Below are 13,923 nucleotides of genomic sequence, written 5' to 3' on the forward strand. Positions count from 1 at the left end.
ATCTATTCCCTTCGTAATTTTAAACACCTCTATCAATCCCTTCTCAACCGTCTACATTCCAAGGAATAAAGTGCTAACCGCTTCAATCTTTCTCTGTACTCTAGGTATTTTAAGCCGGGCAACATCCTTGAAAATCTTCTCTGCACCCTCTCTACCTTATCTATATCCTCCCTATAATTTGGAGACCAGAACTGATCACGATACTCCAATCTTGGCCTCACCAAGGCCTTAATCAATCGCAACATCAGTTCCCAGCTCCTACACTCTATGCTATGATTTATGAAGGCTAGTTCTGGAAAGCAGGAAAGTTCTGCTGTAACCGTGTTGGGTACTGGTGAAGGCACAGCTGGAGGCCTTCGTGCAGTTCTGGCCTCCTGACCATCTTTGGAGGCATTGCAGAGGAGGTTCACCAGGCTGATTTCAGTGATGAGGTTAGCCATTGAGGAAAGATTATATTGCCTGGGACTATGCTCTCTGGAATTCAGAAAAATGAGAAGGGGTCTTGTAGAAACAAATAAATTGTGAAAGGGAAAGACAAGAGGCAGGAAAGTGGTTTCAACTGCTTGGTGAGACTAGAACTAGGAGATTTAGGATGGAAATGAGGAAGTTCTGGTTCTCCCAAAGTCATAAATTTGTGGATTCTCTGCCTAATGAATCAGTAAAGTCTGCCTCATTAAATAGACAAGACTCAGTTGGGCCGATGTTTGCATAGTAGGAGAATTATGGGTAAAAGGTAGGTCTGTGGAATTGTCTTCAAAGCCAGATCAGTCATAGACCTCTGTTGATGATCTTTACATCTTTGGTGGTCACATGTTAGGTGCTAGTTAATGAAGGTTAACGAACACCATGTCTTTATTCACCAAGGGCAGTAGGGATAACCAGGTAATGGCTGACCAATGAATCTAATAACATCAGTAATGGGCAAGCGGATAGAAAACGTTCTGAGGGAGAGGATTATTCTGCACTTGGATTAATCAAACATGGTGTTCTTCAGGGATGATCTTTTCTGGCCAATTTTAATTTTCCATAGAATATTCAAAGTATATTGAGGCTAGTGTCTTACTTCCGCAAGACATGACAAGCCCCCCACCCCAACCCACCCACAAGAGACTGGACGAAAAAATTATAGCCCACGGGATCCATTGGCTTGATAATATGAAGCAGAGTGTAAAGGTGCTCCCCTACTTACAATGGTCTGACTTACGATTTTTCAAAGTTATGCTGGATCGAATCAATTTTGAATTCTGTTCTGCTCCCGTGCTTCCGATATGTGGTATGCTACACTCTTGCGATGCAGACTCAAACACGCTCGCAGTCTCTGTAGTGATCACGCGAACGAGTGTACTGTAAACAGCTCATCATGTCTAGTAAACACACGTGTGGGACTCCTGCTTCTGGTGGGGGAAAAAAAAGAAGAAAAAAGAAAAAAAAGAGGAAAGCAATTACTCTGGAGACAAAACAAGATGCTTGCTCACTTTAGCATCCCCACCATGCAGCAATTAATTTTAGCTCGATGCTTCAAACATTCTTCGTGCCCAGTGTGTTTTCAGCTGTGTACATTAATGGTTTTCAGTGTGGAGTAAATGTATTCAAATGTACTTATAAAAAAATGGTAGGTGCGGTATTCCTTTTCAACATGATTTTTTTCGACTTATGATGGTTTTCCGGAATGCAACCTGAGGAGAACCTGTCCAAGCGGAGGAACCCTAAAACAAAGCAGATGACGGAAATCTGAAATACAATCAGAAAATGCCAGAAAGGCTCAGTGACTAAGGGTCCACGACCTGAAATGTTTACTTTTTTCTTTCCCAAAATGTTGCCCCCACTGCTGAATGTTTCCATCAACTTTTGTGACGTGGTGTTTTGTTTTTGGTCATTGCCCGATTAAGGCAAAAGGTTCATTGGCTGTATTGGTTTTCCTTGGAGTAGAGGAGATTGAGTAAACACCTGAGAGGTATACAAAGTTATGAGGGGGCATAGATAAGATAGATAGTAGGAAGCTGTTTCTCATGGCAGATAGAAAGTGTCGTTTTTAAAGTTTAGAGGGTAGATGAGTAAAATTTATTTCAACCAGAGGGTGATTGGAATATGTAATATGTTGCCTAAAGAGTGATGGAGACAGGCATTCTCAGAACATTGAAGAAGCATCAAGATGAGCACCCAAATTGCCAATGCATAGGAAGCTAGAGACAAAGTAAATACCATTTGTAGAGGTGGATACTTGGTGGTTGACATGGATACGGTGGATCAAAAATTGTTTCTCTGCTAAATGTTGTGTCATTTGGTTTTTCTTGATCTCCATCTTATCACAGCCATTCCCATTGTTTTCTTCTTTTCTGCAATTTAAAACGTTTGACTTTTTTTGAATATTTTAATTTTGATTTTTTTCAAAAATATACAGAATAAAATATATTAAACTTTTCTTACAAACAACAGCAAAAATAGTGTTCCCTCCCTCCCCCATCCCCCCTTCCATACATACAAATCCACACACTCCATCAGAGCTTACATATCTTTAAAATATTTTGAATACAATTGGGGAAACCACGTTTGGGTATGTATAATGTCCACATTTATATTCCTTTCTGTAACAAACATGTTTGATTTCTAACATATCCCAGCATTGAGACAAGGCCTTTGAACACCAGCATTGGCTCCTTTTCTCTTTCCGCGATGCTGCCTAATCTACTGAGTACATCCAGAATTTTCTGATTTATTTCTGCCTTCCTAACTTTCTGCTTCACTTTATGCCAGCTTTTGTTGTGCCTCATTCACCAGCACACCCATACCACTGAATTCAGCATTCTCTCTCAGTTTAAACTAGATTATTTTCTATTCTGTCCAACGAAGTGGATATCCTCATATTATTTACCATCTGCCAAATTTATATCCCCTTGCTTAATCTATAGATGCTTCACATCTTCACAATTTGCTTTAGGTCTCACCTTTGAGTTTCAGATTTGCCTGAGCTACTCTCATTTCTACATTTAATTCATTCATACAGATTGTAAATAATAACAGCCTCAACCTTGATTCCTTTTGCATCTGATTAACTTGCCAACCTAAAATGATCCATTTATTCCAGTTGTTACCATGTAAACATGTTAATATATTCCCCTAATTCTACAAGTTCTTACCTTGTACACCAACCTTAGATCAACCATGGTTAAGGTAGTGGTTAGCACAACATTATTACATCATCAGCACCCTGAGATCAAATCCAGCGCTGTATGTAAGGATTTTGTACGTTTTCCTACCTGTTTTTTTTTTGCCAGGTATTCTAGTTTCCTCCCACCATCCAAAAATTTTTTTGGGGTTGTTAGGTTAATTGGGTGCAATTGAATGGCAGTGATTTCATGGGCCAGAAGGGGCCTCTTCCAAGCAATATCATTAAAATTAAAAAAATTAAATCAGCTGCATTCCAGAAAACCAAATGCACATCAATATATCCCCCTTATCATCCTGTTAATTCAATCGTCAAAGAAGTTTAATAAATTTCTCATGCCTAATTTCCTTTCATAAAATCTTGTCAACTGCACTTGGTAAAACTGTGATTTTCTAAATTCCTACTCCTACGTCTCAGTCTGAAAGTGGGTCCTTATACAGTTCGCCATGCAGTGAGCTACTTTTATGGAGGAAGAAAACCCAATGTCACTGTTAATCAAAGTGGCAGCGCTTCTTTTATTCAGATGCAAATTCTCAAAACCTGTCATCTACTCAAGTGGAAAAAAAGAGAAATTGAAACAAAGTCAAAGATTACATTACAAAGTTTTAATTTATTTTCACACAGTAAACTGCGATAGTAAAATTTTCATATTGTATAACATTTTAATTTTGAATGAAATTACAGACTTAAAATCAATGTCATTTTCTGCATCCTTTTTAATCACAACTATTTTGTCCGATCGTCCCCTGTGAAAATGAATACAAAGTATTTTTATAACAAGTCTGGTATATCCTTATTACAGTTCTTCTCTACAGAACCAGTATGTTTTAAACTACTCTCTTCTTACTTTTAGATACTGTATAGAGCCCATTTTTGTTCTTATTTCTGATGTTCTGCAACTTTCATCCCCAAACGATCCATTGAATTTCTTCTTTATCCCGTTAGCTCTTTCTTTTACTTTTGATTCCTTCTCTTCTGTTTGTTGACTATTTTTGTTTCACCACATAAACAGAGTCTTTTAGGGAGACATATTGGTTTTGCAACATACCAAATACGTTTTTTTGAACAGCAATGCTATCAGGTTTTCTTGCAGAGAGTGTGACTGGAGAGTGGCACAGCTTCTACAGGTGCGGTCAAGCAGAAACTTCCTTAACTAGACGATTTCACCAGTGCCAGATGAAAGGAAGAACCAAATAGAAAATATGAAAGGACACACATGGATAAAGAGGGAGCACTTAAGAAGTTGGCAGGATCGAAGCTATAGACTTCATTCAGTCTGAATGTGATGCAGCCGAGTTAGAACCAAAAGTCTCAAAGGGTCCGGCCACATTCTGCCAATGCTCCTCAAAGGGTCTGGCCACATTCTGCCAATGCTCCTCAGATTTGGGACTGGTTTTGTATCACACAGACTATGATACAAGATTGAACAGAACTCAGTGATTGTTGATAATGTTGGTAACCAGAGGATGGGATTAATTGACAAGCATTTACAGAGATCAAGCACAGATAATGATAGCCGAATTGTTTCCTTTCACAGTACACAGGAACAGGCACCTTGGTCCATTTGTCTGCCTAAATTAAACTAAAACTCTGCTGCTTGTACATCATACATATCCCTCTAATCCCTGCATATTCACGTGTCTACCTAGAAGCCTCTTAAAAGATGCAACTAACTGTATTTGCAAATGCTCCCACAAAGTAAAAAATGCTACATCCTCGGTGACCCTCCTACATATTGCAACAGTCTGAGTACCTGATCACAATTTATATATTTGATCCATAGAATTAAAAATCTAATCCAGAGAGATATAGCTGATAAAATTTCAAATTGTGTTTTGAACGACTGGTTTCCGTGCTGTACGTTTTATGAAATTCTACTCACATACATCGCTCTACAGATGCAAGTATCACCTGTCAATTAGTTATTGAAGTAACCAATAACTTTTTTCATTTAATTGCGCAGATTTAGTGAAAATGCTTATTCCTATCCTTGTTGATTACCCTCGAGACTCAAATAAAATCCAACCATTCACCTCATCCTGGATTTAAATATCATCTTGTTCCCTCATCCAAGACAATGTATAAACAAATATCATACTATTCTCCACACTTGAAACAGAATGAAGAACATTTCAGAATTTTGGGAATCTTATTCGATTTTATGGCTGTTAAATTTAAAATCATAACATTTACTCCAGTTTATATCAGTGATACCATTATCTTTAATGATCATCAAAGCTAAAACAAAATTATGAGGTAAACCATCACTTACATGACTTTGTGTGCAACAGAAGTTTTGAAAAGAGCGAAGTACTGTGATACTGCCTCGCCTGTTCAGAAGTTCACCTGTTAAATGCCAAAATAAAGATCAAATATATATCTCTTCTCTAAGACCCATCAGGACATGAAACACAATTACATTTTATTGAGATTATCAGCCATCTTCTCTCCTCTTTAATTTATTCCATAAATATCAAATTAGACAAACAACACCTAACATTCCGTCTGGGAATTCACCAACCAGATGGAATTAATATCAACCTCTCCAATTAGGCCCCTCCTCTCTCTCTTTATTCTTGTCTCCTTTCCTCTAGCTCCCCACCCCTTCCCTTTCCATTCAGAGCTACCCCTTCCCCCAATCATTTCTCAGCTCTTTTTTTCTCCTGCCCTCCATCGCATACCCACCCGTAACCTCTTGCCTGTTGGGCTGGGCTCCTCCCCCTGACTCTTCTTCCCTCGCCTCCTCTCCTCCAGCTTTTTATTCACATATCTGCCTGGCTTTAGCTCATACCTTGACGAAGGGCTCAGGCCCAAAACATTGGTTATATCCATTTCCTTCCCGTGGATACTGCGTGACCTGCTGAGTTTCTCCTGTACTTTTGTGTATTGCACAACAATCACAGCATCTGCAGACTTTTCTATTCAATTCCAGTACCTGGAGTTATCTCCAAGAATTGTCATGCACTGAACAAAATGGTATGTCTTCCTGGTTGCTATATTAAAAATCGGTTCGCTTGGTTTGGGTAGAAATTAAACAGGTGCTAATTAGAATTGGGTTGGGCCACAGACTAAAGTTAACTGCATTTCCCTGAATTTGGGAACAGAAAGTAAAAGGATGCAAATGTGTGAGGTCCAAAACTACATAGCTCATGAGATCTGAAGGAAAAAAAACACAATTCCTCCAGGTCCAACATCTTATCCCTATGGCATTCATTGTTCAAATTTCTGCTTCCCTTTTACCCATACCCTGCCAAGTCAAGAATCACATGATCCACCACTGCACCTTTTCATCACTAGATTTTTAAAACATCTCTCCCAGTAATAACATCTGTCCAACTTTCTTTACCCTCCCGTCCAAGATCTCACTCTCATGCAAACACCCTTTAATCCATCCACTGCTTTCTTCAACCTTGTGATTAGCTCTTCCCCACTGCTGCCATTTTCCCTTCAAAGCTCAGACCAAGATCTGTGACAAAAAACCCAACTGGATTCTTAAAACCCACACTCAGGCTTTTTTCTCCCCCCATCAATTAGGCTTCCAGGTATATTATTCCAGGAATATTGGGGAGGAAGGATAGGTCAGACTTTTAAAACAATGATTAAAAAGAATCATGCCTAACCTAAATCTTAAGCTACACTTACCCAGTCCAAAACAAACCCAAAAATTAAAAATATAACACTCCATATCTCAGCAGTAATCCTCACCAGGAAATCATTATTGGACCATCTGAAATAGTGTTGTTCATGTTCCAAAAACTGAGAACTTGGCAGCAGTGCCTGTAGTCAAAACACAAAAATGCTAGAGGCTCAGCCAGTCTCGCAGTGTCCACAGGAGGTAAAGATATATATTACCGACGCTTCGGGCCTGAGCCCTTCCTTGAGGAGGTGTGAAAAAAGACAGGCGGCTGAATTAAAGGATGGAGAAAGAAAGGTTGGGGGGGGGTGGGGAAGAATGGGAGGGGAAAGAGTACAGACCAACAGACAAAAGGTGTTAATTGGATATGATAAGAGGAAAGTGAGAATTGATTTTGGTTCTATGAAAGGAAAAAGGGAAAAAGGAAGAGGGAGAAAGACAGAGTGAGAGGAAACAGGGCAGAAAATGGGGGGGCATTTCTAATCGAAATCAAAGAAGTCACTGTCAATGCCATGCAGTTGGAGGGTGCCCAGACAGAAGATGAGGGGTTGTTCCTCCAATTTGCGGATGGTCTCAGTCTGACAGTGCGCAAAACCCTGGACAGAGGTTAGCAAGGGAATGGGGCGAGTAATTGAAGTGGATGCACGCTATTGCAGTGGACAGAGCTGAGGTGCTCAATGAAGCAATCTCCCAGTCTGCACCCAGTCTCTTCAATGTAGAGGAGACCACAATGGGAGCACAGGATGCAGCAGGTGAACCCTGCAGATTCACAAATGAAGTGTTGCTTTACTTGCAAGGCCTGCTTGGGGCCTTGAATGGTGTTGAGAGAAGATATGTCAGCACAAGTGGAGCATCTCCTGCGGTCAAAGGGGTCGGTGCCAAGGGGACAATTGGTGGCAATGGAGGAATGAACAAGGGAGTCATGGAGGGAGCAGTCCCTGCAGAAGGCAGAGAGAGGAATAGATGTCTGGTGGTGGGATCATGTTGTAGGTGGCAGAAGTGGTGAGGGAGGGTATGTTGGATGTGGAGGCTAGTAGGGTGGTAAGTGAGGATGAGGGAAATCCTGTCCTCACCGCATCTGGCGGTGGAGGGAGCCAGAAAAGATGTGTGGGTAATTAAAGATATTGGGGTGAGGGCATTAGAGGGGAAGCCAAGTTGTAGGTTAGAAATTCAAATGATTGTTTAAATTAAACAATTAAAAAAATTTTTTGATATACCATTGTGAGTGTTGTCTGGGTCTACCTTTGGCTCACAACTAAAATATTCCACAATGTCCCTACCTTTTGCCCCTTACCCAAATGTTACATTCAAAAACATAAGTAAAACTGTTGCTTCTCTAAATGGAAGGTGGCTGAGAATATGAGATATTTTAACCTGTTTTAATGAAACCATTAAACATGTTAGGAGTGAAAGAGCAGGCAGCAAACCCATTCAGCAACAATCAGCAGACCGTGTGATAGCTATATTCTCAAACCAAGTCTAAAGCTCCTTCCTCGCAGGGAATACATACGACCCTCATTTTCATCCAATAGCGCATTAATTGAGATTTAATTGTGTTGAGCCAATCTGTTGATTCCCTCATAACCAATTCTTATGATACAAAGTTCAACTAAGTATAGTTGGTAATGAAGTAATTGTAGCCCTAATTGATTCAGCTGCCATAATCCATCAGCAGGGATATAATCTGGAACACCTGGACCCAACATAAATTATTGATTACATTACACATTAAATGTTTAGTAGATGAATACACTGGATCCCCTCAGTGAGGTGGAGTTAGATGTTAAAAAGGAAGCAGTGCACCAGTGCAGAGCATCAGAGTGGGAGAGCACCCCACCCCCCCCCCCCACCCCCCACCACTTCTCTCATAAAAGTCTGGGAGAGATACTACAGGGTATGAAGTCACATCAGGAACTAGAGCAGGGCTTGGTGACTGAAGGCCGCACATCAAGCCGTTTGCTAATGGTGGCCAGCTTGTAGGAACCAGGTATTGGGATCAGGATTCTCAAAGGTGCTGATGTCAAGCAAAGCTCCTGAAGCTCAAGTGTAAAAATGCATGGCTGCAGGTGTTGGAATTTGGAGTGAAACAATCTACTAGAGGAACTCAGGAGAGCAGACAGTATCACTGGGAGAAAAAGAATGGTTGATGTTTTGGGTCAGAACCCTTCATCAAGAAATAAAAATGGTCTGTCATGAGACATGATTGGCAGGCATGTGAGCAATCAATCAGAAAACAACAGAATCAATGCTACTGTGGATCAGTCCAGTAGTAGACGCCGCATATTGCAAGGCAGATGGCTGGGCAGTGAGTTCAAACCCTTTTATTTATGAAACCCTTTATATTAAACCAAGAGAATGGTTAAACTTCAACATGTTAGTAAATTAACCATTTCAATGGAAAGTAACTAAAGAAAACTCAATGCTGTACCAAAAATCCAAAACACTTCTCAGTAAATGCAGAAACTGAACCATTCAACAAAAAGTATTGGGGTAAGCGATTAGTGTCGATGCTTGTGGCTTGTTTCTTCTAAATAGCTGCGTGATACCATTTCTAATTTCTAAGCCAGGATACATTGGGTTATGAGTACACAACGCCATGAATTGCTAAAACACCTGTCCAAGAAAACAGTAGGATACATTGGGCTATGAGTACACAACACCATGGATTGCTACAATGGCCTGTCCAAGAAAACAGTAAATGTCACCCATATTTATCTGCACAATTTTATACGTTGCCCTATTTGTTTAGGTGGTGCATACATTGTCATGCAGTGTTATCTAATTAATTGTGAGTTATGTGTTCAATGAGACTCCCTTCCCTGTGCACCTTAAACTGACAACTGTGCAAATGGCGGGCAGTAACATCAACACACAACCCAAATAACCAAATGCCTGCCCGAGAGGCAGACATGAAATGGGCTGCATTGGTGCTGGGTGTGTACAAATAATGGCAGAGAGAATATTTTAATTTGTTTGAAAAGAGTAGAATATAATTTAGCGATAACATCATCTAATTCTAAGCAATATTTGTATTCAGTTAAAGAACAATGCTTTTGCAATGAAGATGCCCTTTTGCTCATTTCGTGTTTTCTTCTCAACCATAATAACAAAACTTCAAAACAGTTGGTAAAACTCAAGGGCTGTCAGTAAATTGAAATTCCCCGTGTAACTTAAGTCAACACCAGATCAATAACAAATGTGATATTGTTGCCTGCTTTGGTCATTTCAGTGTGGGAATTGAACAATTCTGGTTTCCCCCTTGGTTTCACAGATGGAGTAAATCTTTCATGGCAGCCAACAATCTGGATGAGAACAATTAAACTCATCTAACAATAATTGATAAATTTGAGTGCAAAACAAATCTGATATTTGAAGTCATCAGTCCCTGGTTGGGATTCAATGGTATAACAGATGGAACTACAAGGTCACCTTATTTACAAGAAAGCACATCTCTGGAAACAAGGTCTACCCCAATATCACTGGCCGTCTATCCTGGTCAATTTGGCATGGCTAAGCAGCAGAGGCTGCCTCACGACAAGTTCTTTGGTCCTTGATGTCGCTCAGTTTGGATGTTTTCTAGAGCTGCATACATCTAGACAAGTGGAGAATATTGGTTTGTTCCCTGTAGATGAAAGAAAGGCTTTTTGGGTAAAATGAAGTGATTAACTCACTGCAAGATACTAGGCTTCTGAGCAATTCTTGTGGCTACAATACTTGTGTGTCTGGTCCATTTAAGCTCTGGTGTTGATGGTCAGGGAATAAATAACGGCAGTCACTGAATATGAATATGATGGTTAGACTGTTTTGGGAAGATATTATCTGGCCCTCTTATGACAGGATACACAGAGCATCGATAGTGCCAGACCTCCAGTTTTGGCTGGGTGGAATTTGGATACTCCCACTGAGACTATCAGTTTCCTCCGTATGGTTTGAATTCTTCCCACACTTCAAAGACAAGCTGATTAGAAGGTTAATTTGGTACTGCAAGTTATCCCTAGTTCTGTGGCTGATTGCAGTGGAATCAATTGGCATTTGGGAGATTAGATTTACAGGGAAATACATGGAGGGAATGGAATTGCTTGAACAGCAGGTGTCAACTTGTAGGGCTAGATGCCTTCCTTTCATGCCATAAAAATACTACAGATATAAAATCTATGACTGTTAGTTGCCACTTTTCAATACATGCCTGAATTTTAGATAGACTTTACTAACTGCAACAGTGGAATGATTCTGTTTCCAAGGAACTGCAAATAGAATTGAACATGGTACAATTATTTGCAAGCATCCTCACTTCTGATCTTGCACTGGAAGGAACGTTTTTGATGAAGCAGCTGAAAATTTGGCCTTGGACACTAACATGGGAAACTCTTGCAGTGACAGGTATGAATGCCCTTTGATACTATAACCTTCAGGGTATCAGGAAAAGAAGTGAATCATGTTTTGTAGGATCTTCCTTTGTGCAAGGCATGTTTTCAACCAATGGATTATTTTCACCATTAACTTAAGTTTTAGCAGGGTTTCTTAATGCCTTACTCAGTCAAATACTGCCTTGATGTCACCTTCACCTCACCTCTGGAATTGAACTCCTTGATCCATTTTGGATGAGTACTGCAATGAAGTTTGGGGGAGAGTGGTCCCAGCAAAACCCAAAACCGAGCATTAGTGAGGGATTTATTGCTGAATCTCCCAGAGCTGCTGCATAGCATTCTTGATGATATCTTCCATTGACCAAATGGGCCACTCCTAGTCAATAATTGACATCATCAAATAGATGCCAGTGTTGTAACTGTAACAGAACAGCTTGGCTCAGCACTAGTTCTGGAGCACATCTTCAGGCCCCATTGCTGGGTCACAGCCTTTTCTATAACCATAACTCTGTAATTTGAAGCTTCATTTGGAAGGAAGCAAACTGGTTGGACACTGGCTTTTGCAGGGAGCTTATTTCAAAATTGTGATGAATTAATCACTTTATATATTGTTCAGAAGATGGTTGAGAATTCTTTTGCCCTTGTCTTTAGCACTCACATGCCACCAGTGGGGAAATACAGGTTCCAGGAAACTGCTCTTTGTTAATTTTGATTTGTCCACCTCCATTCATTACTTGACACAGTAAGGCTACAAAGCTTTGATCTGCTCAAGTTGTTTACTCAAGGTTTACTTAGACAGACAACGGGTAATGGAATACTTTGAGAATAAGTATTCAAGAAAAAGTCAACATTTTACACCCCCCCTCACCCCAAAAATGAAGCTAATCCATTTTAACAGGATACTATAAATTATACGCCCATTAATTACAATCAGATTTCACTTCCAACAAGATAGGTCAGATCAACAACTGGGTAATGTTTACATAAATAAAACCAAATGCAGAATTAATGATAATCACTTCTCACAACTTGAATCGTCATCCAGAAAGATAAAGCAATGGCTCCCTCTAAAGGAAGAATTGGAGGAAACCCCACGCTCCACATTCAGTTCAAGCTCCAATTATTGCACGTTTTCATATGCTTTACTTCGCCAACACTGAACAAGATTTACAAATTTCTGTAATTAAGCTTACGCACAATCAAGTCCAAAATCATTTATGGCATTACCTGCAATATCAGCTAATTGTCTTTACTTGGAGTATTTGAACTAATCTAAATAAAATCAAATTTGAAAGATGTCAGAAGCTGCTTGTTTCTTCTGTAAAACATCAGACTATAATGTAATTCTATCTCATTCAAATTATTGGGCTTCTTGAATGTGAGAAATGGCAGAATTTTGCCATATATGGTCAGTGGGAAACACAAAAATCTGTAAACCTTCAGGAAGAAGCTGTGTGGCCTCGACAGTTGAGAAGACTGAGCCTCTGCTGTGGGGACAAGGCCTCCAGTCTTTGGCATCACTAGTTGCCGGTGTCTGAGGTGAGGACATCATGGCACATTCTGCGAAGGGCGTACCATGGTGTCCGGAGCAGCAGTGGTGTCATGTGCCTTGTTCAGGGGGGTCCTGGAGGTTGCGCCATCTTGGATTGCAGGGCCCTGTGCGGATGGTGTCTCGGCTTTCAGGCTCCTATAGATTGTGAACTGTGTGGCAGTTTCTTCACTCAAGCTATCAAATTTTTAATATCCAGAGTCTATTAGATTGCAGCTTGTCTCAACAGGGCCTATTGTGTAGTTTTTTAAAATTAATTACTGTATTGTTGGACTTTTCTCATTCACTTTATGTAACTTTGATTAGATTGTCGTCTAGTGTAGTTTTTTCGTTTTGTCTTGCCCTCGCAAAAGTTTTGTGTTGCCTTATGCTGTGTTTGTGTGGTTTAACACAGCATCATGGTTTGGAGGAACATTTTCTCTTTTTTTTTTACCGTGCACTGCATTTTGCACTTTGTTTTTAAAATGACAAACAAAGGCTACTTGAACTTGAAAGGTGAGAAGTGTTTGGGGAAGGGGTGGTTCTGTGAATGCAGAACTGGAGGAAAAGTGAGAGGGAGAAATGGGGATGGATGGGGAAGGTGAGAAGGAGTAATCAAAAAAAGCTGTTGATTTTAATGCCATCTGGTTGGAGGGTGCCCAGATAGAATGATGTGTCGTTCCTCCATTTGCAGGTGGTCTCAGTCTGACAGTGCATGAGACCATGGGCAGACAGGTTAGCATGGGAATGGGGCAGGGGATTAAAGAGGGTGGCCACTGGGATATCTCCATTTTTGCAGCAGACTGAGCTAAGGTGCTCAATGAAGCAATCTCCCAGTCTGTGTCCGTTCTCTCCAATGTAGAGGAGACCTTAACGGGAAATCTTGATGCAGAAGATAACCCCTGCAGATACACAAGTGAATTGTAACTTCACAAATGACTGCTTGGGACCCTGAATGGTGCAAGGAAGCAGATATAGGTACAAGTGTAGCATTTCCTGCAGTTACAGGGGTAGGTGCCAAGGGGGCGATTAGTGGGAAGGGAGGAGTGGGCGAGGGAGTTATGGAGGGAGCAGTTCCTGCGGAAGGCGATGGGAAGATGGATCAGGTGGTGGGACCACATAGCTAGTAATCAAAATGGCTGAAAATGTTATGTTGGATGTGGAGGCTAGTGGGGTGGTAACTGAGGACAAGGGGAATCATGTGGGGGAAAAGTGGACCAGGACAGAT

General features: G+C 40.6%; 1 long non-coding RNA gene across 1 annotated transcript; it reads right to left on the bottom strand.

The window, feature by feature from the left end:
- Positions 1–1,210: 1,210 nt before the first annotated feature.
- On the bottom strand, positions 1,211–5,506 carry LOC138739845 (uncharacterized). Its single transcript, XR_011342475.1, has 3 exons — positions 5,439–5,506; positions 2,203–2,336; positions 1,211–1,394 (listed from the first exon to the last, which is right to left on the bottom strand). It is a non-coding gene; the product is annotated as an uncharacterized lncRNA (long non-coding RNA).
- Positions 5,507–13,923: the final 8,417 nt, after the last annotated feature.

Source organism: Narcine bancroftii, chromosome 7 (assembly GCF_036971445.1).
Source record: "Narcine bancroftii isolate sNarBan1 chromosome 7, sNarBan1.hap1, whole genome shotgun sequence".
Lineage (NCBI taxonomy): Eukaryota > Metazoa > Chordata > Chondrichthyes > Torpediniformes > Narcinidae > Narcine > Narcine bancroftii.